Source organism: Ranitomeya variabilis, chromosome 2, assembly GCF_051348905.1.
Source record: "Ranitomeya variabilis isolate aRanVar5 chromosome 2, aRanVar5.hap1, whole genome shotgun sequence".
In the NCBI taxonomy this organism is placed as follows: domain Eukaryota; kingdom Metazoa; phylum Chordata; class Amphibia; order Anura; family Dendrobatidae; genus Ranitomeya; species Ranitomeya variabilis.
The window spans coordinates 441,072,648-441,096,381 of NC_135233.1; the positions used below are offsets into that span (position 1 = coordinate 441,072,648).

General features: G+C 51.2%; 1 protein-coding gene across 1 annotated transcript in view; it reads right to left on the bottom strand.

The window, feature by feature from the left end:
- Nucleotides 1–10,731: 10,731 nt before the first annotated feature.
- TTC17 (tetratricopeptide repeat domain 17) overlaps nucleotides 10,732–23,734 on the bottom strand; it is an 81,832-nt gene continuing 68,829 nt past the window's right edge. The window contains exon 26 of the mRNA XM_077287094.1: nucleotides 10,732–10,798. The gene's annotated coding sequence lies outside the window, so the exon portion shown is untranslated. The remainder of the gene's footprint in view (nucleotides 10,799–23,734) is intronic.

Consider the following 23,734-nt stretch of genomic DNA (forward strand, 5'->3'; position numbering starts at 1 on the left):
TCTCTCCCTCCCTGGCAGCCGTCTCTGGCTGTCTCTCCCCGGCTCAGGCTGTCTCTCCCTCCCTGGCAGCCGTCTCTGGCTGTCTCTCCCCGGGTCAGGCTCTCCCCTGGCTCGGGCTGTCTCTCCCTCCCTGGCAGCCGTCTCTGGCTGTCTCTCCCCGGCTCAGGCTGTCTCTCTCTCCCTGGCAGCCGTCTCTGGCCGTCTCTCCCTCCCTGGCAGCCGTCTCTGGCTGTCTCTCCCCGGCTCAGGCTGTCTCTCCTTCTCTGGCAGTCTCTCCCCGGCTCAGGCTGTCTCTCCCCCGGCTCTGGCCGTCTCTCCCTCCCTGGCAGCCGTCTCTGGCAGTCTTTCCCCCAGCTCTGGCTGTCTCTCCCTCCCTGGCAGCTGCCTCTGGCTGTCTCTCCCCGTCTCTGGCTGTGTCTCCCTCCCTGGTAGCCGTCTCTGGCTGTCTCTCCCCGTCTCTGGCTGTCTCTCCCTCCCTGGCAGCCGTCTCTGGCAGTCTTTCCCCCAGCTCTGGCTGTCTCTCCCTCCCTGGCAGCCGTCTCTGGCAGTCTTTCCCCCAGCTCTGGCTGTCTCTCCCTCCCTGGCAGCTGCCTCTGGCTGTCTCTCCCCGTCTCTGGCTGTCTCTCCCTCCCTGGTAGCCGTCTCTGGCTGTCTCTCCCCGTCTCTGGCTGTCTCTCCCTCCCTGGCAGCCGTCTCTCCCTGGCTCTGGCTGTCTCTCCCCGTCTCTGGCTGTCTCTCCCCGGCTCGGACTGTCTCTCCCTCCCTGGCAGCCGTCTCTGGCTGTCTCTCCCCCTCTCTGGCTGTCTCTCCCCGGCTCTGGCCGTCTCTCCCTCCCTGGCAGCCGTCTCTGGCAGTCTTTCCCCCAGCTCTGGCTGTCTCTCCCTCCCTGGCAGCTGCCTCTGGCTGTCTCTCCCCGTCTCTGGCTGTGTCTCCCTCCCTGGTAGCCGTCTCTGGCTGTCTCTCCCCGTCTCTGGCTGTCTCTCCCTCCCTGGCAGCCGTCTCTGGCAGTCTTTCCCCCAGCTCTGGCTGTCTCTCCCTCCCTGGCAGCCGTCTCTGGCAGTCTTTCCCCCAGCTCTGGCTGTCTCTCCCTCCCTGGCAGCTGCCTCTGGCTGTCTCTCCCCGTCTCTGGCTGTCTCTCCCTCCCTGGTAGCCGTCTCTGGCTGTCTCTCCCCGTCTCTGGCTGTCTCTCCCTCCCTGGCAGCCGTCTCTCCCTGGCTCTGGCTGTCTCTCCCCGTCTCTGGCTGTCTCTCCCCGGCTCGGACTGTCTCTCCCTCCCTGGCAGCCGTCTCTGGCTGTCTCTCCCCCTCTCTGGCTGTCTCTCCCCGGCTCTGGCTGTCTCTCCCTCCCTGGCAGCCGTCTCTGGCTGTCTCTCCCTCCCTGGCAGCCGTCTCTGGCAGTCTCTCCCCGGCTCAGGCTGTCTCTCCCCCGGCTCGGGCTGTCTCTCCCTCCCTGGCAGCTGTCTCTGGCTGTCTCTCCCCGGCTCAGGCTGTTTCTCCCCCGGCTCGGGCTGTCTCTCCCTCCCTGGCAGCCGTCTCTGGCTGTCTCTCCCCGGCTCAGGCTGTTTCTCCCCCGGCTCGGGCTGTCTCTCCCTCCCTGGCAGCCGTCTCTGGCTGTCTCTCCCCCGGCTCGGGCTGTCTCTCCCTCCCTGGCAGCCGTCTCTGGCTGTCTCTCCCCGGCTCAGGCTGTTTCTCCCCCGGCTCGGGCTGTCTCTCCCTCCCTGGCAGCCGTCTCTGGCTGTCTCTCCCCCTCTCTGGCTGTCTCTCCCTCCCTGGCAGCCGTCTCTGGCTGTCTCTCCCCCTCTCTGGCTGTCTCTCCCTCCCTGGCAGCCGTCTCTGGCTGTCTCTCCCCCTCTCTGGCTGTCTCTCCCTCCCTGGCAGCCGTCTCTGGCTGTCTCTCCCCCTCTCTGGCTGTCTCTCCCTCCCTGGCAGCCGTCTCTGGCTGTCTCTCCCCCTCTCTGGCTGTCTCTCCCTCCCTGGCAGCCGTCTCTGGCTGTCTCTCCCCCTCTCTGGCTGTCTCTCCCTCCCTGGCAGCCGTCTCTGGCTGTCTCTCCCCCTCTCTGGCTGTCTCTCCCTCCCTGGCAGCCGTCTCTGGCTGTCTCTCCCCCTCTCTGGCTGTCTCTCCCTCCCTGGCAGCCGTCTCTGGCTGTCTCTCCCCCTCTCTGGCTGTCTCTCCCTCCCTGGCAGCCGTCTCTGGCTGTCTCTCCCCCTCTCTGGCTGTCTCTCCCTCCCTGGCAGCCGTCTCTGGCTGTCTCTCCCCCTCTCTGGCTGTCTCTCCCTCCCTGGCAGCCGTCTCTGGCTGTCTCTCCCCCTCTCTGGCTGTCTCTCCCTCCCTGGCAGCTGTCTCTCCCCCTCTCTGGCTGTCTCTCCCTCCCTGGCAGCTGTCTCTCCCCCTCTCTGGCTGTCTCTCCCTCCCTGGCAGCTGTCTCTCCCCCTCTCTGGCTGTCTCTCCCTCCCTGGCAGCTGTCTCTCCCCCTCTCTGGCTGTCTCTCCCTCCCTGGCAGCTGTCTCTCCCCCTCTCTGGCTGTCTCTCCCTCCCTGGCAGCCGTCTCTGGCTGTCTCTCCCCCTCTCTGGCTGTCTCTCCCTCCCTGGCAGCTGTCTCTCCCCCTCTCTGGCTGTCTCTCCCTCCCTGGCAGCCGTCTCTCCCCCTCTCTGGCTGTCTCTCCCTCCCTGGCAGCCGTCTCTGGCTGTCTCTCCCTCCCTGGCAGCCGTCTCTGGCTGTCTCTCCCTCCCTGGCAGTCTCTCCCCGTCTCTGGCAGTCTCTCCCCGTCTCTGGCTGTCTCTCCCCCTCTCTGGCTGTCTCTCCCCCTCTCTGGCTGTCTCTCCCCCTCTCTGGCTGTCTCTCCCTCCCTGGCAGCCGTCTCTGGCAGTCTCTCCCCCGGCTCGGGCTGTCTCTCCCTCCCTGGCAGCTGTCTCTCCCTCCCTGGCAGCCGTCTCTGGCTGTCTCTCCCCGGGTCAGGCTGTCTCTCCCTCCCTGGCAGCCGTCTCTGGCTGTCTCTCCCCGGGTCAGGCTCTCCCCTGGCTCGGGCTGTCTCTCCCTCCCTGGCAGCCGTCTCTGGCTGTCTCTCCCCGGCTCAGGCTGTCTCTCTCTCCCTGGCAGCCGTCTCTGGCCGTCTCTCCCTCCCTGGCAGCCGTCTCTGGCTGTCTCTCCCCGGCTCAGGCTGTCTCTCCCTCCCTGGCAGCCGTCTCTGGCTGTCTCTCCCCGGGTCAGGCTCTCCCCTGGCTCGGGCTGTCTCTCCCTCCCTGGCAGCCGTCTCTGGCTGTCTCTCCCCGGCTCAGGCTGTCTCTCTCTCCCTGGCAGCCGTCTCTGGCCGTCTCTCCCTCCCTGGCAGCCGTCTCTGGCTGTCTCTCCCCGGCTCAGGCTGTCTCTCCCTCTCTGGCAGTCTCTCCCCGGCTCAGGCTGTCTCTCCCCCGGCTCTGGCCGTCTCTCCCTCCCTGGCAGCCGTCTCTGGCAGTCTTTCCCCCAGCTCTGGCTGTCTCTCCCTCCCTGGCAGCTGCCTCTGGCTGTCTCTCCCCGTCTCTGGCTGTCTCTCCCTCCCTGGTAGCCGTCTCTGGCTGTCTCTCCCCGTCTCTGGCTGTCTCTCCCCGTCTCTGGCTGTCTCTCCCTCCCTGGTAGCCGTCTCTGGCTGTCTCTCCCCGTCTCTGGCTGTCTCTCCCCCTCTCTGGCTGTCTCTCCCTCCCTGGCAGCCGTCTCTGGCTGTCTCTCCCCCTCTCTGGCTGTCTCTCCCTCCCTGGCAGCCGTCTCTGGCAGTCTCTCCCCGGCTCGGGCTGTCTCTCCTCCACCAGTGTGCTATTGACCTGCATTGACGTCATTGCGTCATTAGGTCTCCCTTAGAAACACTGACTTTCAAAAATAGTATCAAATTAATTCAGCAGTGAGAGTGAAGCTGCGGGCTGGATGGAGCCGAGGAGTGGAGTGCGAGCTGCTGCTGCCGCCCGTGCACCGCCTGCCCCCTGCACAGAGACCCCCAGACCCCCCCAGTGCACAGCAGCCTCCCCCCCCCTGCAGCCTGCACCCCTCTCCTCTGCAGCCTGCACCCCCTGACCCTCTAGCTGCTCTCCTCCCTCTCTCCTCCCTGCTCCTTCTCTCCCCATCTCCTCTCCTGTTCTATAAATAACATCTACTTTAGTGAAGCTGGAGCTTTTGTTGCATTTTCTGTTTTTGGGGGCTGTGTGATCCATTGGAGCAAGCTCAGTGGATATTGATCAATTGATAGCCGGGGGGGGGGGGGGGGCAGCTCGTGCGAGCCTCCTATGGAGAGTATTGCAGCAGACTAAGTGGGTTCATCTAAGGTAAAGCAGCCTATGCATTGCCCACTGCACATGGAACCCCTGCAGACTGTTGCACCGAGCTGCACCCCCCCAAACCCAATGCCTCACTAATGAATGGACAGATACAGGTCATCAAGATTTGTATCAACTTCTCCATCCTTGTGTCCCCCTCCATTCCCCCAGGTTCATTGACAGAAACCCAGAGCCCAAGTCATTAATAATTTGCACATTCATAAACAGGGGGCCAGGCTGGGTGCGAGGAGCTGCCCCCCTCTGCAGGGCTCAGAGACTTGCTGTGGATTATTTCTGGGAGATATGAAGTCTCAGATCTATTTATAGCAGGCAGGGCGGACCCCCAGCCTTCTTCTAAATGAATCCAGGCAGGAGGGGGCTGAGGATGAGATAAAATCGTGATATGGCTGAGACATGTGATCTTCTACCTGCATCTATGAATTAGATTTTTTTTTTCGGGGTGATATTTAGTATATAGGAATAGAATCATTCAGAATTGCTGCATCTGATCATTCCCAATGCTGTAAATGTAGCAGAGCTGAATGTGTTCTTTTATTCTTTGGAGTTGCCATTATTGGTGCATGACGATAACTCTAGTTAATTCAGTAGGTTCATTGGATAATTCAGCTATAACACATTGTATCACAATGAATGAGAAATTTCCATCTCCATCTGATCATCAATAGTAGGAGTGTCGAGGATTTCATATTTTCTTGTCTGATGAGATTCCACTCGTAGCAAATTATCAGTCACACCTCATCAGATAAATGGGAAAATACTCCACACATCCTCCGTCACCAAAGAATCACAATTTTATAAATTGTCCCCCAAAAAATCAGTTAATATTTTCCAATATTTCAATTGATTAAAGCTGATTTTTGCAGCCACTTGCAGCAGTTTGTCAGGTTGCTGCATGTTGTGGCAGAGGTTGATGCAGGTTGCAGCAGTTTGTGTCAATTGCAGCTGGTTGATACAAGTTGTGGCAGACATGGTTGCAGCAGTTTGTTGCAAGTTGCAGCAGTTTGTGTCTGATTGCAGCAGTTTGTGTCTGGTTGATACAAGTTGTGGCAGACATGGTTGCTACAGTTTGTGTCTGATTGCAGCAGTTTGTGTCTGGTTGCGGCTGGTTGATACAAGTTGTGGCAGACATGGTTGCAGCAGGTTGTGTCTGGTTGCGGCTGGTTGATACAAGTTGTGGCAGACATGGTTGCAGCAGTTTGTGTCTGATTGCAGCAGTTTGTGTCTGGTTGCGGCTGGTTGATACAAGTTGTGGCAGAGATGGTTCCAGCAGTTTGTTGCAAGTTGCAGCAGTTTGTGTCTGATTGCAGCAGTTTGGGTCTGGTTGCAGCTGGTTGATACAAGTTGTGGCAGACATGGTTGCAGCAGGTTGTGTCTGGTTGCGGCTGGTTGATACAAGTTGTGGCAGACATGGTTGCAGCAGTTTGTGTCTGATTGCAGCAGTTTGTGTCTGGTTGTGGCTGGTTGATACAAGTTGTGGCAGAGATGGTTCCAGCAGTCTGTTGCAAGTTGCAGCAGTTTGTGTCTGATTGCAGCAGTTTGGGTCTGGTTGCAGCTGGTTGATACAAGTTGTGGCAGAGATGGTTGCAGCAGTTTGTGTCTGGTTGATACAGGTTACAGCAGTTTGTGGCTGGGTTGCAACAGGTTGATGCAGGTTGTTGCAGATTGCATGTCTGATTTTGGATTTCCTGCACCCTACTATCTGCTCAATCGTACAAAGAGCACCTCTCCTTCCGGAGGACTCTGCATGTCCATGCATTATACAGACGGCCTATTCACTTCAATGGAAACCGTGTAATACTTCCTTTCCTCTGTGGGGGCGCTGCAGAGGAATTAAACACTTGCTCATGGTCCCCCCCCCCCCCCCCCCTGGTAACAGCTGTTCTCTAGAGCTCCCACCCGCAGGACCCCCTGTGATCATTGTACCATAGATTCACTGCACACTCTTCATTTTTCAGTGATGCTAGGCTTTTATTGTTCGTGAAGGCAAACATAGATAAAAGGCGGCTGTGAGATGTGCGACAGTTTGACGTTTCAACCCCACCGGGGTCTTTATCACAATGTCGTTTGGTGGTTGTGAGAAAGTGGCCACTGCCGGCAGCCGACATAGGCACGGAGCCACGTGAAGCCATGACAGCACAGCGTCTAATGGCCGATACTCCTTGAGAAATAATATTCCCTTTTTCACAACAACCAAACGACATTGTGATGAAGACCCTGGTGGGGTAGAAACGTCTTTTTCACACTTTGGTCGAGGGGTTACGTATCACCCTTCCACCAGCACCTCGAAACACGACCGAGTGCACGCCAATCTTCTAATATCATTTTACCATAGACGACAATTCCAAAAAAACAAAAGGGGATTGTGCAAAGGGCAACAAAGTAACAACCACTAAACGTGTCTTGAGAATTAAAGGGTTCCGGAGCCAGGACCCATAGGGACAGTAGTGAGGGCCCGATATAAGGCGCAGACTTGTGTTGTCAGGCACCGTATAGGCGTCTATAGCGGGCACTGTCCATGGTCCTGACCTGATTTCAGCACTACAGACAGCGCCAAGTTTAAGTCCCTGGAATTGGCGCAATAGACAGGGGTGTAACCATCATAGGTGCAGGGGTTGGTACCGCCATCGGACCCTGGAGACTGAGGGCCCAAACACTTCCTTTGGCGCATATTAGAAGAATCATACTAATAAAGGCCCATGAGATTTGGGGGTACTGTTGGATATCTTGCATTGGGGCCCACCAACTCAAAGATTCACCTCTGGCTATGGACAGCCCCGTGTTAATATTTATCCGACATGCAGAATAGTAGGGGACCCCCCTGATCGGCTCTGGGGGGACAGCAGGCATATATTTATTTATTTTACTCACTATGGCGCCATTAATTCCATATAGTTCACACCGTAGATGAACCATGGGCAGACTACACTGCGGCCTCTCCGGTGCCCATATTGGCTGAGGAGTTCAGTTCTGCAGGACTCGTGTACTGGGATCGCACCGGTCAGGTCATCATTGTGATATAGAGGACATTTTTGAGCATCTTCTATTCTATGCAGAATTAGGGCAGTTTAGGGTCATCATGTAGAAGGCTTTCGCCACTGATTTAGCAAGATCGGATGGTTATTGGCTAGAGAGCATGCTGCTCTGAAGGACTTAATGCAGTCATGCAGGTGCTAGTGGCTTACCAAGGTGATAAGGTCCGAGGGGTGGAAAAGGCTACAATTTTGGTATCCCCTATATACAACTATCATGGGGCTGAGCTGTAATACCAGACAATGCCTGTGGCTCAGAGTGGAACTGTTTCTGTAAGTAAGCGCCATATTTCCCTAATCTCTTACAACTGGGAGATGGGACCAGATTACTCCTGGGGTCATTGTTATACCAGGGAACAGACCCCCACTGGCTGAGAATGATGTTTGTCACACGTCCGTCCTCACTCTGAGCATCATGGGAGAGATTTGCTTCATATGAATGTAAAGTACAAAAATCGCACAATACCATAAAGTTGATTGGGGCTTATTGTGTGAATAATGAGTGCAGCTCTGGAGTATAATACAGGATGTAACTCAGGATCAGTAATGTAATGTATGTACACAGTGACTGCACCAGCAGAATTGTGAGTGCAGCTCTGGAATATAATACAGGATGTAACTCCGGACCAGTAATGTAATGTATGCACACAGTGACTGCACCAGCAGAATTGTGAGTGCAGATCTGGAGTATAATATAGTATATAGCTCTGGATCAGTAATGTAATGTATGTACATAGTGACTGCACCAGCAGAATAGTAAGGCTACGTTCACATTTGCGTTGTGCGCCGCAGCGCACAACGCAAACAAAAACGCAGCAAAACGCATGCACAACGCTGCGTTTTGCGCCGCATGCGTCCTTTTTTTAATTGATTTTGGACGCAGCAAAAATGCAACTTGCTGCGTCCTCTGCGCCCGGACGCGGGCGCCGCAGCGACGCATGCGGCGCAAAACGCAAGTGCGACGCATGTCCATGCGCCCCCATGTTAAATATAGGGGCGCATGACGCATGCGGCGCCGCTGCGGCGCCCGCCGCTAATGTGGACGTAGCCTAAGTGCAGCTCTGGAGTATAATACAAAATGTAGCTCAGGATCAGTAATGTAACGTATGTACACAGTGACTCCACCAGCAGAAAAGCGAGTGCAGCTCTTGAGTATAATGCAGGATGTAACTCAGGATCAGTAATGTAATGTATGTACACAGTGACTGCACCAGCAGAATAGTGAGTGCAGCTCTGGGGTATAATACAGGATGTAACTCAGGATCAGTAATGTAATGTATGTACACAGTGACTGCACCAGCAGAATAGTGAGTGCAGCTCTGGAGTATAATACAGGATGTAACTCAGGATCAGTAATGTAATGTATGTACACAGTGACTGCACCAGCAGAATAGTGAGTGCAGCCCTGGAGTATAATACAGGATCAATAATGTATGTACACAGTGACTGCACCAGCAGAATAGTGAGTGCAGCTCTGGGGTATAATACAGGATGTAACTCAGGATCAGTAATGTAATGTATGTACACAGTGACTGCACCAGCAGAATAGTGAGTGCAGCTCTGGAGTATAATACAGGATGTAACTCAGGATCAGTAATGTAATGTATGTACACAGTGACTGCACCAGCAGAATAGTGAGTGCAGCTCTGGAGTATAATACAGGATGTAACTCAGGATCAGTAATGTAATCTATGTACACAGTGACTGCACCAGCAGAATAGTGAGTGCAGCTTTGGAGTATAATGCAGGATGTAACTCAGGATCAGTAATGTAATGTATGTATGTACACAGTGACTGCACCAGCAGAATAGTGAGTGCAGCCCTGGAGTATAATACAGGATCAGTAATGTAATGTACAGTGTGGGAAATAAAAATTTGATCACTTGCTGATTTTGTAAGTTTGCCCACTGACAAAGACATGAACAGTCTATAATTTTAAGGATAGGTTAATTTTAACATTGAGAAAATATCAAAAATAAAATCCAGAAAGTCACGTTATATAAATTCATTTGCATTTTGCAGTGAGAAATAAGTATTTGATCCCTCTGGAAAACAACACTTAATACTTGGTGGCAAAACCCTTGTTGGCAAGCCCAGCAGTCAGACGTTTTTTGTAGTTGATGATGATGTTTGCGTACGTCAGGAGGAATTTTGCTCCACTCCTCTTTGCAGATCATCTCTAAATCATTAAGATTTTGAGGCTGTCACTTGGCATCTCGAAGCATCAACTCCCTCCATAAGTTTTCTATGAGATTAAGGTCTGGAGACTGGCTAGGCCACTCCCTGACCTTAATGTGCTTCTTTTTGAGCCACTCCTTTGTTGTCTTGGCTGTATGTTTTGCGCCATTGTCTTGCTGGAAGACCCAGTCACGACCCATTTTTAATGTCCTGGTGGAGGAAAGGAGGTTGTCACTCAGGATTTTACGGTACATGTCTCCATCCATTCTCCCATTGACGCGGTGAAGTAGTCCTGTGCCTTTAGCAGAGAAACACACCCAAAACATAATGTTTTCACCTCCATGCTAGACAGTGGGGATTGTGTTCTTTGGGTCATAGGCATTTCTCTTCCTCCAAACACGGCGAGTTGCGTTAATGCAGACGACCTCAATTTTTGACTCATCTGACCCCAGCACCTTCTCCAAATCACTCACAGAATCATCCAGGTGTTCATTGGCAAACTTCAGACGGTCCTGCACATGTGCCTTCTTGAGCAGGGGGACCTTGCGGGCACTGCAGGGTTTTAAACCTTTATGGTGTAATGTGTTACCAATGGTTTTCTTGGTGACTGTGGTCCCAGCTGCCTTGAGATCATTAACAAGTTACCCCTTTGTAGTTTTTGGCTGATCTCTCATCTTCCTCATGATCAAGGATACCCCACGAGGTGAGATTTTGCATGGTGCCCCAGATCAATGTCGATTGACAGTCATTTTGTAATTCTTCCATTTTCTTACTATTGCACCAACAGTTTTCTCCTTCTCACCCAGCGTCTTACTTATGGTTTTGTAGCCCATTCCAGCTTTGTGCAGGTCTATGATCTTGTCCCTGACATCCTTAGAAAGCTCTTTGGTCTTGCCCATGTTGTAGAGGTCAGAGTCTGACTGATTAATTGAGTCTGTGGACAGGAGTCTTTTATAAAGGTGACTATGTAAGACAACTGTCTATAATGCAGGTAACGAGTTGATTAGGAGCGTCTAACTGGTCTGTAGGAGCCAGAACTCTTAATGGTTGGTAGGGGATCAAATACTTATTTCTCACTGCAAAATACAAATTTATTTAAATTTATACAATATGATTTTCTGGATTTTAATTTTACTTTCAATTTGTTTATATTGATCAATTTTGAAAATACAAAAAACATAACATACGACCAAATATGTTATGATCAAATAAGTCACACAGGACTTATCAAACCTTGTAATGATAACAGTACTCATGCGAAAATATAAACAGGTCGCTCCATATTGAAACTGCAAAAAAGAAACAACATAAATTTTAATATCAGTAAATGAAAAATTATTCTGAAGATTCCAACATAGAGGTTAGAAAGAGAAAATAAATAACTAAACATTTTTTATGGAGAGTGGGAGGATTAAAAGGGAAAAGAGGGATGAAAGAAGTGGGGGGTAACGGAGAAGGGGTACTGAAAAAGAGAGGGAGGGACAGATAAGGGAAATGAGGCTACAATCTAGCGGTAAGCACACAGCACCAACCCAAAAACACTTCACGAGAAAACTGGATTTTATTTTTGATATTCCATCTCTCAATGTTAAAATTAACCTACCCTTAAAATTATAGACTGGTCATGTCTTTGTCAGTGGGCAAACTTACAAAATCAGCAAGGGATCAAACACTTATTTCCCCCACTATATGTACACTGTGACTGCACCAGCAGAATAGTGAGTGCAGCTCTGTAGTATAATACAGGATGTAACTCAGGATCAGTGCAGGATCAGTAATGTAATGTATGTACACAGTGACTGCACCAGCAGAATAGTGAGTGCAGCTCTGGAGTATAATGCAGGATGTAACTCGGGATCAGTAATGTAATGTATGTACACAGTGACTGCACCAGCAGAATAGTGAGTGCGGCTCTGGAGCATAATGCAGGATGTAACTCGGGATCAGTAATGTAATGTATGTACACAGTGACTGCACCAGCAGAATAGTGAGTGCAGCTCTGGAGTATAATGCAGAATGAAACTCGGGATCAGTAATGTATGTACACAGTGACTGCACCAGCAGAATAGTGAGTGCGGCTCTGGAGCATAATGCAGGATGTAACTCGGGATCAGTAATGTAATGTATGTACACAGTGACTGCGCCAGCAGAATAGTGAGTGCAGCTCTGGGGTATAATACAGGATGTAACTCAGGATCAGTAATGTAATGTATGTACACAGTGACTGCACCAGCAGAATAGTGAGTGCAGCTCTGGAGTAAGTACAGTTATTAGAATTATGTCCTTTGTTGTGTACTACGCTGATATGATAGATACTATAGTGACACTTTTGGGGTTGTCTGAAAAAGTTTGTAAAAAGTGTGCCAATTCCAAGTTAGGATTTTTTCACAAACATTGATGAGTTGATCTTCACTACTTTGTGCAGCAGTCAGATTTTATTTCCATACGACGCTATTCTCTGATACGGGTGATGTTGTGCCACCATCTTATTTCGGGTAGTACTACGAGTACCCAGCGCTGAACACTTTCCAGGACGTTGTACACCAATAAGCAGTCACCATGGAATACCCTTGCCGCCAGGTTTTTCGCCCACTATCAGACAGCAGGTTATTTTTAAGAAGGTTTGGTCACGTGAGGCTAAAAATAGCCCCGAGCCTCCGCTCCCATTGTCACCATTAGGAAGAGACTGTGGAAAAACAAACATAGGAAAACTCCGAAACACCAAACAGCCACTCAGACCGTCTCATTACTTCTGCTAAACAAGAACAAGCAATTTCCGAAGAGTTGAAAGAGACGGGGGAGGGGAGGACGGCGATGTCTGGGTCAACATCCCAACAGATGATCAACACCAACTTACGAGTAAATATTATGATCGTCGGCGTTCCACGTTGAGCGACATCGGAGCGCCGGGGACAGGGATATTCTAATCACAATTAATAACAACGCTGGTCGCTGGCGCTCCTCCGACACCCGATGTTGATGTTTTCACCCATGATGCCGCCCTCACCCGTATGATAAGAGATGGCAGCCAGAAAACAAATATTTTTAAGTGTGATGTGAATAGAGTTGGCAGTGATGAGATTGGGGATATTTTTGGACCAATGTTTGTTATTTTCTGCTCTATCTTTTCCATTATAACCCGACCGTAATGAGGTTTATTTTCTGATTAACAATATATTTCAGGCTCAGAAGGGAAATTACTCAAGTTTAGCAAGTTACAGATGATTGATAAATTCATCATTAGCAACAGGTAATGCAGCGCTGCACTCAAAATTCCATACTTTTCAGTCTTCTTATTATCTATCAAATTTATACCCATTTGCATGCATTTTCACTAGATTTCCCCTCTGCTGATTCTATCTGGAATATTCAGTTGTCTCTGAGCTAGTGGATAGAAACAAGCTACTATGCTGTCTCTTCCTGCTATTATGTCTCCATGTAACACATGTTCACAAGCAGCAGGAGGATGAAGGAAATTATACAGTAGTAGTAAGCAGTGTAGCTGTAAATCCAGCACTGGGCTGAAATAAAATACTAAGTGGAAATAAGCTAATATACTGTCTCATATACAGCACACACACATGAGGAATTCCTGCCCGCCTGTTTCTATACATAACATGTTCAGAATCAGAAGCAGCAGCAAGGAGGACATTATACAGTGGTACCAAGCAGTGTAGCTGTGTATCCTTTAAAAGAAATCAGTCTGAAAATGGCACCGGCTGCACCTGTGCAGTGGCAGCTATTGGTGATCCAATAGCTGCTATTGCGCAGGTGTCACCATCTTGGAAGAGGCAATTATTTTTCTCCAGCAAGATGGCGCTACCTGCGCAGTTGCAGCTATCGGATTGAAGGCTTTTTTTAAAAAAATATATTTTCTTGTGTTATTGAATTATGCAAACTTTGTTAAAAGTACAGTGACAGTTTCGGTTGGGTGATCTATATTGATTTCCCTGCAATGGTCTTCCTACATTAAGTCAACGTCATCAGACTGAGGCTCAGGTAACAATGTTCAACGCAGTGTCTCCAGACACTTTCATGTGTGCTCAGTGTGAACCGGTTCCAATGGCGGACCTGTGAATTCTGGTATTCACGGGGGAATGCCAACCAAGCTGCACGGTGCTGGGCTGTGAGCACAGGTCTCACCACAGGATGGCGGTCTTTATGCCCTTAAAAGGAACCTGTCACTTCATCCATGCTGCCCAAATCACAGTTTGCATTATTGCAGCTGATTCATGTGCACGTGGTGCCTCCATGCGAGTGTCCTGTGGATGATTATGTGCGGCTTGAAGAGCCCTTAAATCAGGAGAATGAATATCTAGTGAATTGTGGTCAGATACTATACCTATTGATGGGCGAAGTCAACTCTAATGCACACCAGTAGTACGAGGTCACATTGTGGGGCCCTGGCTGTGTTCTGCGTGTACCTCCGCGCACTATGGAGCAGATACCAGTCCTGGTGCTCTATTGAGTCCCTTCTAGAATGGCCCCGTCCGTCTCATCCTGGAACGGCCCCGTCCGTCTCATCCTGGAACGGCCCCGTCCGTCTCATCCTGGAACCGCCCCGTCCGTCTCATCCTGGAACCGCCCCGTCCGTCTCATCCTGGAACCGCCCCGTCCGTCTCATCCTGGAACCGCCCCGTCCGTCTCATCCTGGAACCGCCCCGTCCGTCTCATCCTGGAACCGCCCCGTCCGTCTCATCCTGGAACCGCCCCGTCCGTCTCATCCTGGAACCGCCCCGTCCGTCTCATCCTGGAACCGCCCCGTCCGTCTCATCCTGGAACCGCCCCTTCCGTCTCATCCTGGAACCGCCCCGTCCGTCTCATCCTGGAACCGCCCCGTCCGTCTCATCCTGGAACCGCCCCGTCCGTCTCATCCTGGAACCGCCCCGTCCGTCTCATCCTGGAACCGCCCCGTCCGTCTCATCCTGGAACCGCCCCGTCCGTCTCATCCTGGAACCGCCCCGTCCGTCTCATCCTGGAACCGCCCCGTCCGTCTCATCCTGGAACCGCCCCGTCCGTCTCATCCTGGAACCGCCCCGTCCGTCTCATCCTGGAACCGCCCCGTCCGTCTCATCCTGGAACCGCCCCGTCCGCCTCATCCGACAGAAGATATTGAGTGAGAGAAGAGTTAAGCAGTTTGAATTTTAATACCCAACTCTATTTTTTATTAAGGAAAAGAGACGCTGGCAGAAGAGCGTGGAGGAGGGCATAGGGGTCTGGAGAGGGACAGAGGATTCTGGAGTAGGACATAACAGTCTGGAGAGGGGCAAAGAAGTCTTGATGAGACGTAAAAGTTTGGAGAAAGACATAGGAGTCTGGAGAAGACTGAGGCATCTGGAATGGAGTCTGGAGAGGAACAAAAGATTCTGGATGAAGACAGAATAGTCTACAGAGAGACAAAGGAGTCTGGAAGAGGACAGAGGAAACAAAGGGACAGAGGAGTGTGAAGAGGAACAGAGGAATTCAGTTGCATCTTTCTTTGCTCTCCCGCATACATAGAATTGCTGAGCTGAGTGTCAGGAGACGTGTTCAGCTCACAACTATCTGGGGCCCTAAATTGTCTGTGGCCAACACCTACAAAATTATTCAATTTTTGAGGGCGTCTTGCTGTTCCTCTACAGTTCTCGTCACTTTCATTTACACCACGGCCGGTGACGTTGATTCTCAATCGCTTAGATAACTTTCCTAATGCGGCTTTCACATGTTGTGGCCACTGTGCGTTTTTCTCCCGCACTCTCGGTAAAACAGCAGTGAATAATGTTGTGGTTGCAGCCTCACTGGATAGCTGGAATTGGCAGTTTCATTGACTTGGGGTTACATTGTCATGTGCAAGTGCACCCTAAATTCTTTCAATGAAGTGCATACATGGAAGGGGCAATGTTCATATCTCATGTTCGGGTGCCTCTTGGCACCCAGCACCCGGGGCTCTTACCAACCTACGCTGCTGTCCCTAATTCACACTCAACACAAACTGCATTACCCAGCTGCAACATCCCTCTGATGTTATTTCCCTTCCCTCCAGGCAGCACCTTACCTCGCAGCAGCCCCTTACCCCAAGCTGCACTGCGTCATCCCAGCAGACCCTTACTCTCAGGTGCCCCCTGACCCCCAAGCTGCTACTTACCATCCAGCGGACCCTTACCCTCCTCCAGCAGCTCTTCACCTCTTAGCTGCGTCTTACCCACCCAGCTGCCCATTACCCTCCTGGCAGCCCCTTATCCGCCCAACTGCCCACAACCCAGGGCCGTATGTGCCACTAGGCACTTGAGGGCACGTACCTAGGGCGGGGATAATGCAGGGGGCGGCACCTGAGCAAGGTTTTTTTTTTTTTTTTTTATTAAGTAATGGGTCACCTCCCGACCGACCGCCCCCCCGCTCCCCGCTCCAACCCTGGCCGCCCGTCCGCCGCCTCCTCCCACCCAGGGCTGTATTTGCCACTAGGCACTTGAGGGCACGTGCCTAGGACGGGGACAATGCAGGGGGCGGCACCTGAGCAAGGTTTTTTTTTTTTTTTTTTTTTTAAGTACTGGGTCATCTCCCGACCGACCGCCCCCCCGCCGCCTCCCACCCACCCTCCCTCCTTGAAGACGATACTCACCCTGCTCCAGCGATGCCTGGTCTCGGCTTCTGCAGCGCTCCTGAATGAGCGGTCACGTGGTACCGCTCATTAAGGTCATGAATATGCGCATATATGGGGGTGGAGGAGAGATGAGCCATGCATACAGGGGGGTGGGTGGAGAGATGAGCCATGCATACAGGGGGGGGGGGAATATGAGCCATGCATACAGTGGGGGGGAATATGAGCCATGCATGCAGTGGGGGGGAAATATGAGCCATGCATGCAGTGGGGGGGAAATATGAGCCATGCATGCAGTGGGGGGGAAATATGAGCCATGCATACAGGGGGGGGGGGGGGAATATGAGCCATGCATACAGGAGGGGGAATATGAGCCATGCATACAGGAGGGGGAATATGAGCCATGCATTTGGGGGGGGGGGAATATGAGCCATGCATACAGGAGAGGGAATATGAGCCATGCATACAGGAGGGGGGGTGAATATGAGCCATGCATACGGGGGGGGGGGGGGGGGAATATGAGCCATGCATACGGGGGGGGGGGGGGGTGAAGTATAAGCCATGCATACAGGGGGGGGAATATGAGCCATGCATACAGGAGGGGGGGTCATTATACAGTATTGAGCATCATGTGGGATCATTATACAGTATTGAGCATCATGTGTGGCCGTTATACAGAATGGAGCATCATGTGTGGCCACTATACAGTATGGAGCATCATGTGTGGCCAATGGCCATTATACAGTATGGAGCATCATGTGTAGCCGTTATACAGTATTGAGCATGATGTGGAATCATTATACAGTATGGAGAACTGTGTGTGGCCGTTATACAGTATGGAGCACTGTGTGGCCATTATACAGTAGGGAGCATCATGTGTGGCCATTATACACTATGGAGCATCATGTGTGGCCACTATACAGTATGGAGCATCATGTGTGGCCATTATACAGTATGGAGCATCATGTGTGGCCGTTATACAGTATTGAGCATGGTGTGGAATCATTATACAGTATGGAGAACTGTGTGGCCGTTATACAGTATGGAGCATCATGTGTGGCCATTATACACTATGGAGCATCATGTGTGGCCATTACACAGTATTGAGCATCATGTGTGGCCATTATACAGTATTGAGCATCATGTGTGGCCATTATACAGTATTGAGCACTGTCTGTGGCCATATTTTTTTATAATTATTGTATATAAAACAGTGTGATCAGCAGTGCTAAATGGCTGTGGTTGGGACGTGGATATGGATGTGTCTAGTTGTGAAATGGGTGTGGTCAAGGCGTGGCCTAAAATTTGCCACGGCGCACTACGCGCGCCGCAAACTTTATACCTCCTTCCCTTCTTCAAAAGTTGGGGGGTATGGTACCGCATTTGCCAGATCAAGGCAACTGCCGCAAATCCCATAGGGAATGAATGAGGCCGAACGCAGTGTTGCTGTAAGTGATCCGTTACGCGGCACATGCAGAAAAACTGCCGAATCTGCTGCAAAAGGCGACTTTCACATCAGCGATTCTTGCAAAAGTCACTGCCGATAGTGTCATACTCACCAAAGGGGGAGGCAGCACTAAAAGTGCCTACGGCAGCAGAAACTCTAAATACGGCCCTGCCACAACCCACCCCCCAAGCATCCCCTCACCCCCAAGTGACCCTGACCCCCAATGCTACCCCTCTCAGTGTTATAAGCATATTACAGAAGAGTCCCCAGGGGGATTAGATTGGTAAATGCACCACAGATAATGCAATTCTCACGCTGCCCTTGATCGCTACTCACATTCACTTAAGGCTGGAACATCTTTATTACAAAGAATAGTCCCAGCACTCCCTGCATGATCACTTTTTGAGGGGCATTGGGTGGGTGCATAAACTGAATTTTAACCTGCGCTGGTGGCGGCCATTGCTCGTCAACATTAACTTAACTAGTCTGCTCACCTTATACAATGTGAAAGCTATTTATAACCACATGAAATGCAAACACTGAGAGGGTATCCCGGCAGTGAGAATTACCAGGAGCCGAGATTACCTGCGACACGTCTGCCTCCTTCAGGACAATCGGGGGAACTGTACAAAAAAAAAACAATCCGCAGAAAAAAAAAATGAAATGGCAGCATGATCACGAATCAGTCAATAGATCTCTAGTCGATAATGCAGGGATTAAAGGGGCTGCACGGATACGGATGGGAGCAATCCAGGAGTCTGAAGAGGTTGTGGCACAAGAGGTGCCTATGGCGCATACCCCCCAGAGTGCAAAATTGCTATAGTTTGAGAATGTAGATGGCCAAAAGTATGTGGACACCCAAAAATCTCATCTGTATGGGCAACACCCCCCTCCAGAAAGCGTTCAGGTGTTCATGACCATTCAGTAGGGGGCCCATGGGTCAGTAGGGGGCCCATGGGTCAGTAAGGCTATGTTCCCACTAGGAGTTTTTGATGTTGCAGATTTTCTGAACCCATTAAGTATAATGGGTTACTTGCATGTTTCCAAAAATACAGTGAAAAACTCACCCCAAAAAAAACCCATCGTAAGGCACGGCTTACAAGCTGGCTTTCATTATTTCACAAAATCACTAAATATTTTTGGCTCTGTTCAGGTTAGTCAAGTCAACAAGGCCATAAAGGACCCAAGATCGGCCACTACACGGCTGGATGGATAACCATGACCCAAGAGTCCAATACTCTAAAGTTTGCACATTGTGAAGCCAGGCTTGTGTGACACTGCTTAGATCTGAAAACTCCCCATGAAAATCCAGATGAGCAATATTCAGTATAACAAAAAATGGTATGAGGCAACAGAGTAAATGGTGTGGCCCCTACACATTACACCTCCAGGAGCTTTTCTCGCCTCCCCTTCTAAATCCATGGACATTAATATGGAGTCGGCCCCTCTGCAGATAGAACGGCTCTCGCTCTTCTAGGAAGGAAGATTTTGGAGGCTTCGTATGGGAATGTTTGCACCTTCATCCAGAAGAACATTTGTGAGGTCAGACCCTGATGTTGGGGGGGGAGGAGGCCAGGGCCACAATCTCTATTCTAGTTCATTTTAAAGGTGTTGGATGGGGCTGAGATTTGGGCTCTGTGCAACTGGTCTTGTTCTTCCACTAAACTTCCCCAAATATGTTTGTATGGACCCTGTGCACAGGGCCGTCATGGAGACCAGAAAAGTACCTTCTCCGCCCAAAAAACTTCACAAATGCCCACCCATACTCCATTCTATGATTAGTGGGATGCTCCATGCTGTGCCAGGCTCATTGAGCCAGATGGTGGAGCAGGGAGCGGATCACTCCCTGCTCCACCTTTGTGTTCATCTGTATCTGTGCCCAGGAACTGATGCGCTTAAACCAGGGTGGTGGGGAGGATATTATTTGTAGTAATTTGAGGATTAGGCGTTTTTCTGGACATCGCGTCTTTTATCCCATTGAAGAACACGGCATTGATGCTGATAACAGAGAACAATAGCCAACACTCAGCTGCTTAGAATAGTGGCGATGACACGGGCAGCAGGATTATAGTCTTTGTATCATGCACATAGCAAAACACGGGGAGAGGATTTTCAGTTTTCAGTGACGCAGGAGAGTTTAACCTTGAGATGTGTTGTGCGTTTTCCGAGGAATCGCTCGATTGCAACTGTAAGAAAATTCAGGTAAATGTTGGTCTAAGGTAGCAGTACGATGATGCGATGCAGACGCCAACCAGATAAGAATTGGGAAATGGAGACGCAAAAATACAATTTTAAAATGTATGCATCTAGAAAAATCCCATAAGGCGACGTATGGTTATCAAATGCACTCTGGCTAAGACATAAAAAAAGGGCAAATTAAACACCGGTCTTCATAAGTCTCCCCAAGAAGTTTAAATCTGGACCCTTCCCGAGTGTATACTGTATATAATATAATACAGGGGTGAATATAGGGCAATAGTGCCCCCTACTGGTTCATGGCATCATACCTTTCCATCCCCGTACAGCCAAAGCCTCACGCATTTCACAACTAGGATCGTCATGTACATAAAAGCAGAGGGCGGGAAAAAAAAAAGGGGTGCTCATAGAGCGAGGACGTCTAGCACTGCAGGACACGACCTACAAGGTGTCACTAATATTCTGCTGTGTAATCACACAACCCATGACAAAGGCAAAGACGAGATTCCTTGTACTCAAGGGCCCCATCACTGCTTCCACTGTTTAAGGATTATTTCTTCAAATTTTGCAGAGCTGAAATCTCCCAGCATTCCCAGAACTTGCTCTATTGACTTGCATTGTATGTACACAGTGACTGCATCAGCAGAATAGTGAGTGCAGCTCTGGAGTTTAATACAGGATGTAACTCGGGATCAGTAATGTAATGTATGTACACAGTGACTGCACCAGCAGAATAGTGAGTGCAGCTCTGGAGTTTAATACAGGATGTAACTCGGGATCAGTAATGTAATGTATGTACACAGTGACTGCACCAGCAGAATAGCGAGTGCAGCTCTGGAGTTTAATACAGGATGTAACTCGGGATCAGTAATGTAATGTATGTACACAGTGACTGCACCAGCAGAATAGCGAGTGCAGCTCTGGAGTTTAATACAGGATGTAACTCTGGATCAGTAATGTAATGTAATGTGTGTACACCAGAGGTGTCAAACTGCATTCCTCAAGGGCCGCCAACAGGTCATGTTTTCAGGATTTCCTTAGCATTCCACAAGGTGCTAGAATCATTCTGTGCAGGTGATTAAATTATCACCTGTGCAATACAAGGAAATCCTGAAAACATGACCTGTTGGCGGCCCTCGAGGAATGCAGTTTGACACCTCTGGTGTACACAGTGACTGCACCTTCAGAGTAGTGAGTGCAGCTCAGCTGCTACTCATTGTGTTGATTGTGGGTGCGGTCGCCACTGAACCTGCTGTGTGCTCCTGAGCTCCTGAGAACCACCACCTCTCCACCCGGGGACCTGCTCTCTCTCTCTTACCCAGGGAGGGAGTGGGTTTCCTGGGATGAGTGACGGAGCCAAGTCCCAGGCTTCTGCTTCCCGGACCAGGCTGGCGGGGGGCAGAAGGAACCAGCAACCAGCCTGCACATCAGAGGATTCGGGGGTGAGACGCTCCAACAGGAGTCGCAGCAATGTGGCTCCTACTCCCCCCAGGTCTGCAGAGACCCAGAGAAGCCGCAGGGCTTCCATGGAGGAGAAGCCTGCTAGTGTGCAAGATGGCGGTCCTTCCGGAAGAAAGCTGAGTGCTCACGGAGGTGAGGCCGACCTCACTGAGGAGGGTTGGGCACTGCAGAGACCCCGGGAGTCTGTGTCCACCTATGCCTCCCGGGTCATGAGCCACCTCCGTGAGGATGAAGAGGCTAGTAAGGCACTGAGGAGGCTTCGGGAGGATCTGCGCTGCACAAGCAACAAAGCTGCGGGTTCCTCCAAACCGAGGAAGAATCAGCTCCAGGCGGAGGTAAGGAGACTGAAAGTTGAGATCAATGAGCTTGAAGTCAGAAAAGCTTATATCAGAGAAAAAAGTGGACCATTTAAAGAAAAGCTTATAAATGAAGACCGATTCAGAGAAATGGCTGATATCAGAGACCAAAGTCAGATGGGGCTGCAGCCTGAGAGCCAGGTGGATGATGATGATGATGAGGAGGAGGATGACCAGCAGAAAGCCCCACCTAGCATCCTGCTTAGTCACTCACAGGCCACGTGCAGCGAGGTCCCTGCAGGACAGGCGACAATGACATCTCGTCGCAGTTCTGCTGGCTCTGGGGAGGACAGTGCCATCAGCCAGGGAGGGGCCCTAATGGCAGAGATCAAGCTCCTGGAGTCCCCAGTGTGCCTTCAGAACTTCCATCTTGGTGATGATTTACCAGAGGAGGCACCTAGGGGCCAGAAGAAAAAGGCAAAGAAAACCACCAAGCCAAAGCTGCAGGAAGCGGTAAGCTATGTATATGCCCCCCTCCCTGTACCCCCTGAGTCGGCTGCAGGGTCAGCTCGCTGTATAAGCCCCGTTGCCCAGCCCAGCCCGGGTTCTGCTGTGGATCCAGTGCAAAGGCACGGGGAGATTACAAAGCAACGCAATGAGGCGGAGAGCTCCGTCTCTGCTTGTAGTAGCAGGGACGTAGTAGCAGGTGCATCAGCCGAGAGGCTGGACAGTGAGGGCGGCCCGGTGGCGGGAGAAGGGTCAGGCCATGATACGGTGGTCCGCTCCTCAGTGGAAGGGGGGAGCGGCCCGGTGTCGAGGGCAGCTTCGGTAGCCTTGGTGCCCCTGAATACTGTTGCCGCTGATCACTTAGTTGAGGAGCGGCCGCAGCGTTAGGGGGTTACCGGGGCTGGGAGTTCTGGTCCTCCCAAAGTCCTATTTTGTGTTGGTGCCGCTGGTCAACAAGATCCTGATGCTAAGGATCAGCGGTGCCTCACAGCAGCTAAAGATCAACGGCGCGTGGTAGCAACCATGAAGCAGCGGAAAATATCAACTGATGATGCGGAGGGCACACAAAACCAGGGGTGAGGTCACCTCCAGTTCTGTGGAGGAGGCTCAGCCCCTTGTGCCTGATGATGCAGAGGCCAAAGTGTCACCCCCTTTTGTCACTGGTCCAGCAGGAGTGAATGTGGTGGGTATGGATGCGGAAAACTCTTTGTCTAGTGGTGTGGTTACTGGTTTGGTAGAGGATGAAGGGGTTATGGAGGTGAGTAATGGTGATGCTGTTGGTGTGGATGTGGTCACTGGTCCGGTTGCCCCCCCGGTGGTGGCAGCGCCTGTCAGGAGCTTTGCCGCTGTCACTTCCGGGGGAAATAGGGCGTCCTCCTCGTCTCTGGGGACGGCATGTTGCAACGGCGTCTCCTGGAGGCTCTAAAGAGGGGGGAGAGATCACTAATGGTAGAGGGTCGAGAGGTTGATCTATCCTTCTGGATAGAGAGGCATGGCCTCGGGGCCTTCCGAGAGCAAAGAGTGGGGGATACAGTGTGGTCCCTCCCAACAGCCGGGCCGGGTAGTGTGCGTAGGAATGTGGTCCGTCTTCGGTGGAGGGGCAGTGATGCATGTCCCCCAAGGTCGAAGGTTGTGGAGCTCCTGCTGAGGATGGGCTTCAAGGCGATTGACATCTATGTCTTGATACATCCCTATTCCACACCTGAGTTTGATGTCAGCTTTGTTCGGCCGGAGGGGCTTGAACTCTTCTGGTCGAACTATGAGTTGGCAAAAAATGAGCCTGGCTGGCGAGACTTTGCCATTCAGGCAGTGTCTCGCCAAAATCAAGTCAAGAAAGTGACCGTGATGACATGTAACGAGTCGCTTTCTTGTTATGACATCATGACGTGGCTTGGCCGGTATGGAGAGGTAGTGGAGATGCCAAAGAAAAACCGTAATGAGTTTGGTATCTGGTCAGGGGCCTGGACGTTTATGGTAAAACTTAAGCGTTCAGGTGGTACGGTTGCCCACATACCATCATCTGCCTTCCTGAGTAGGGATCGTATCCTGGTCTTCTACCAGGAGCAACCGAAGCTCTGTCACAAGTGCGGCGACCCCACACACTTCAGCGCAAACTGCACGGTGCAGAAATGTGCATTGTGTGGGGATATCGGCCATCTTGCTGCATCTTGTGTGGAGATTAGGTGCCACCTGTGTGGTGAATTAGGTCACCCATTCAGCCGTTGTCCTCGCTCCTTCGCTA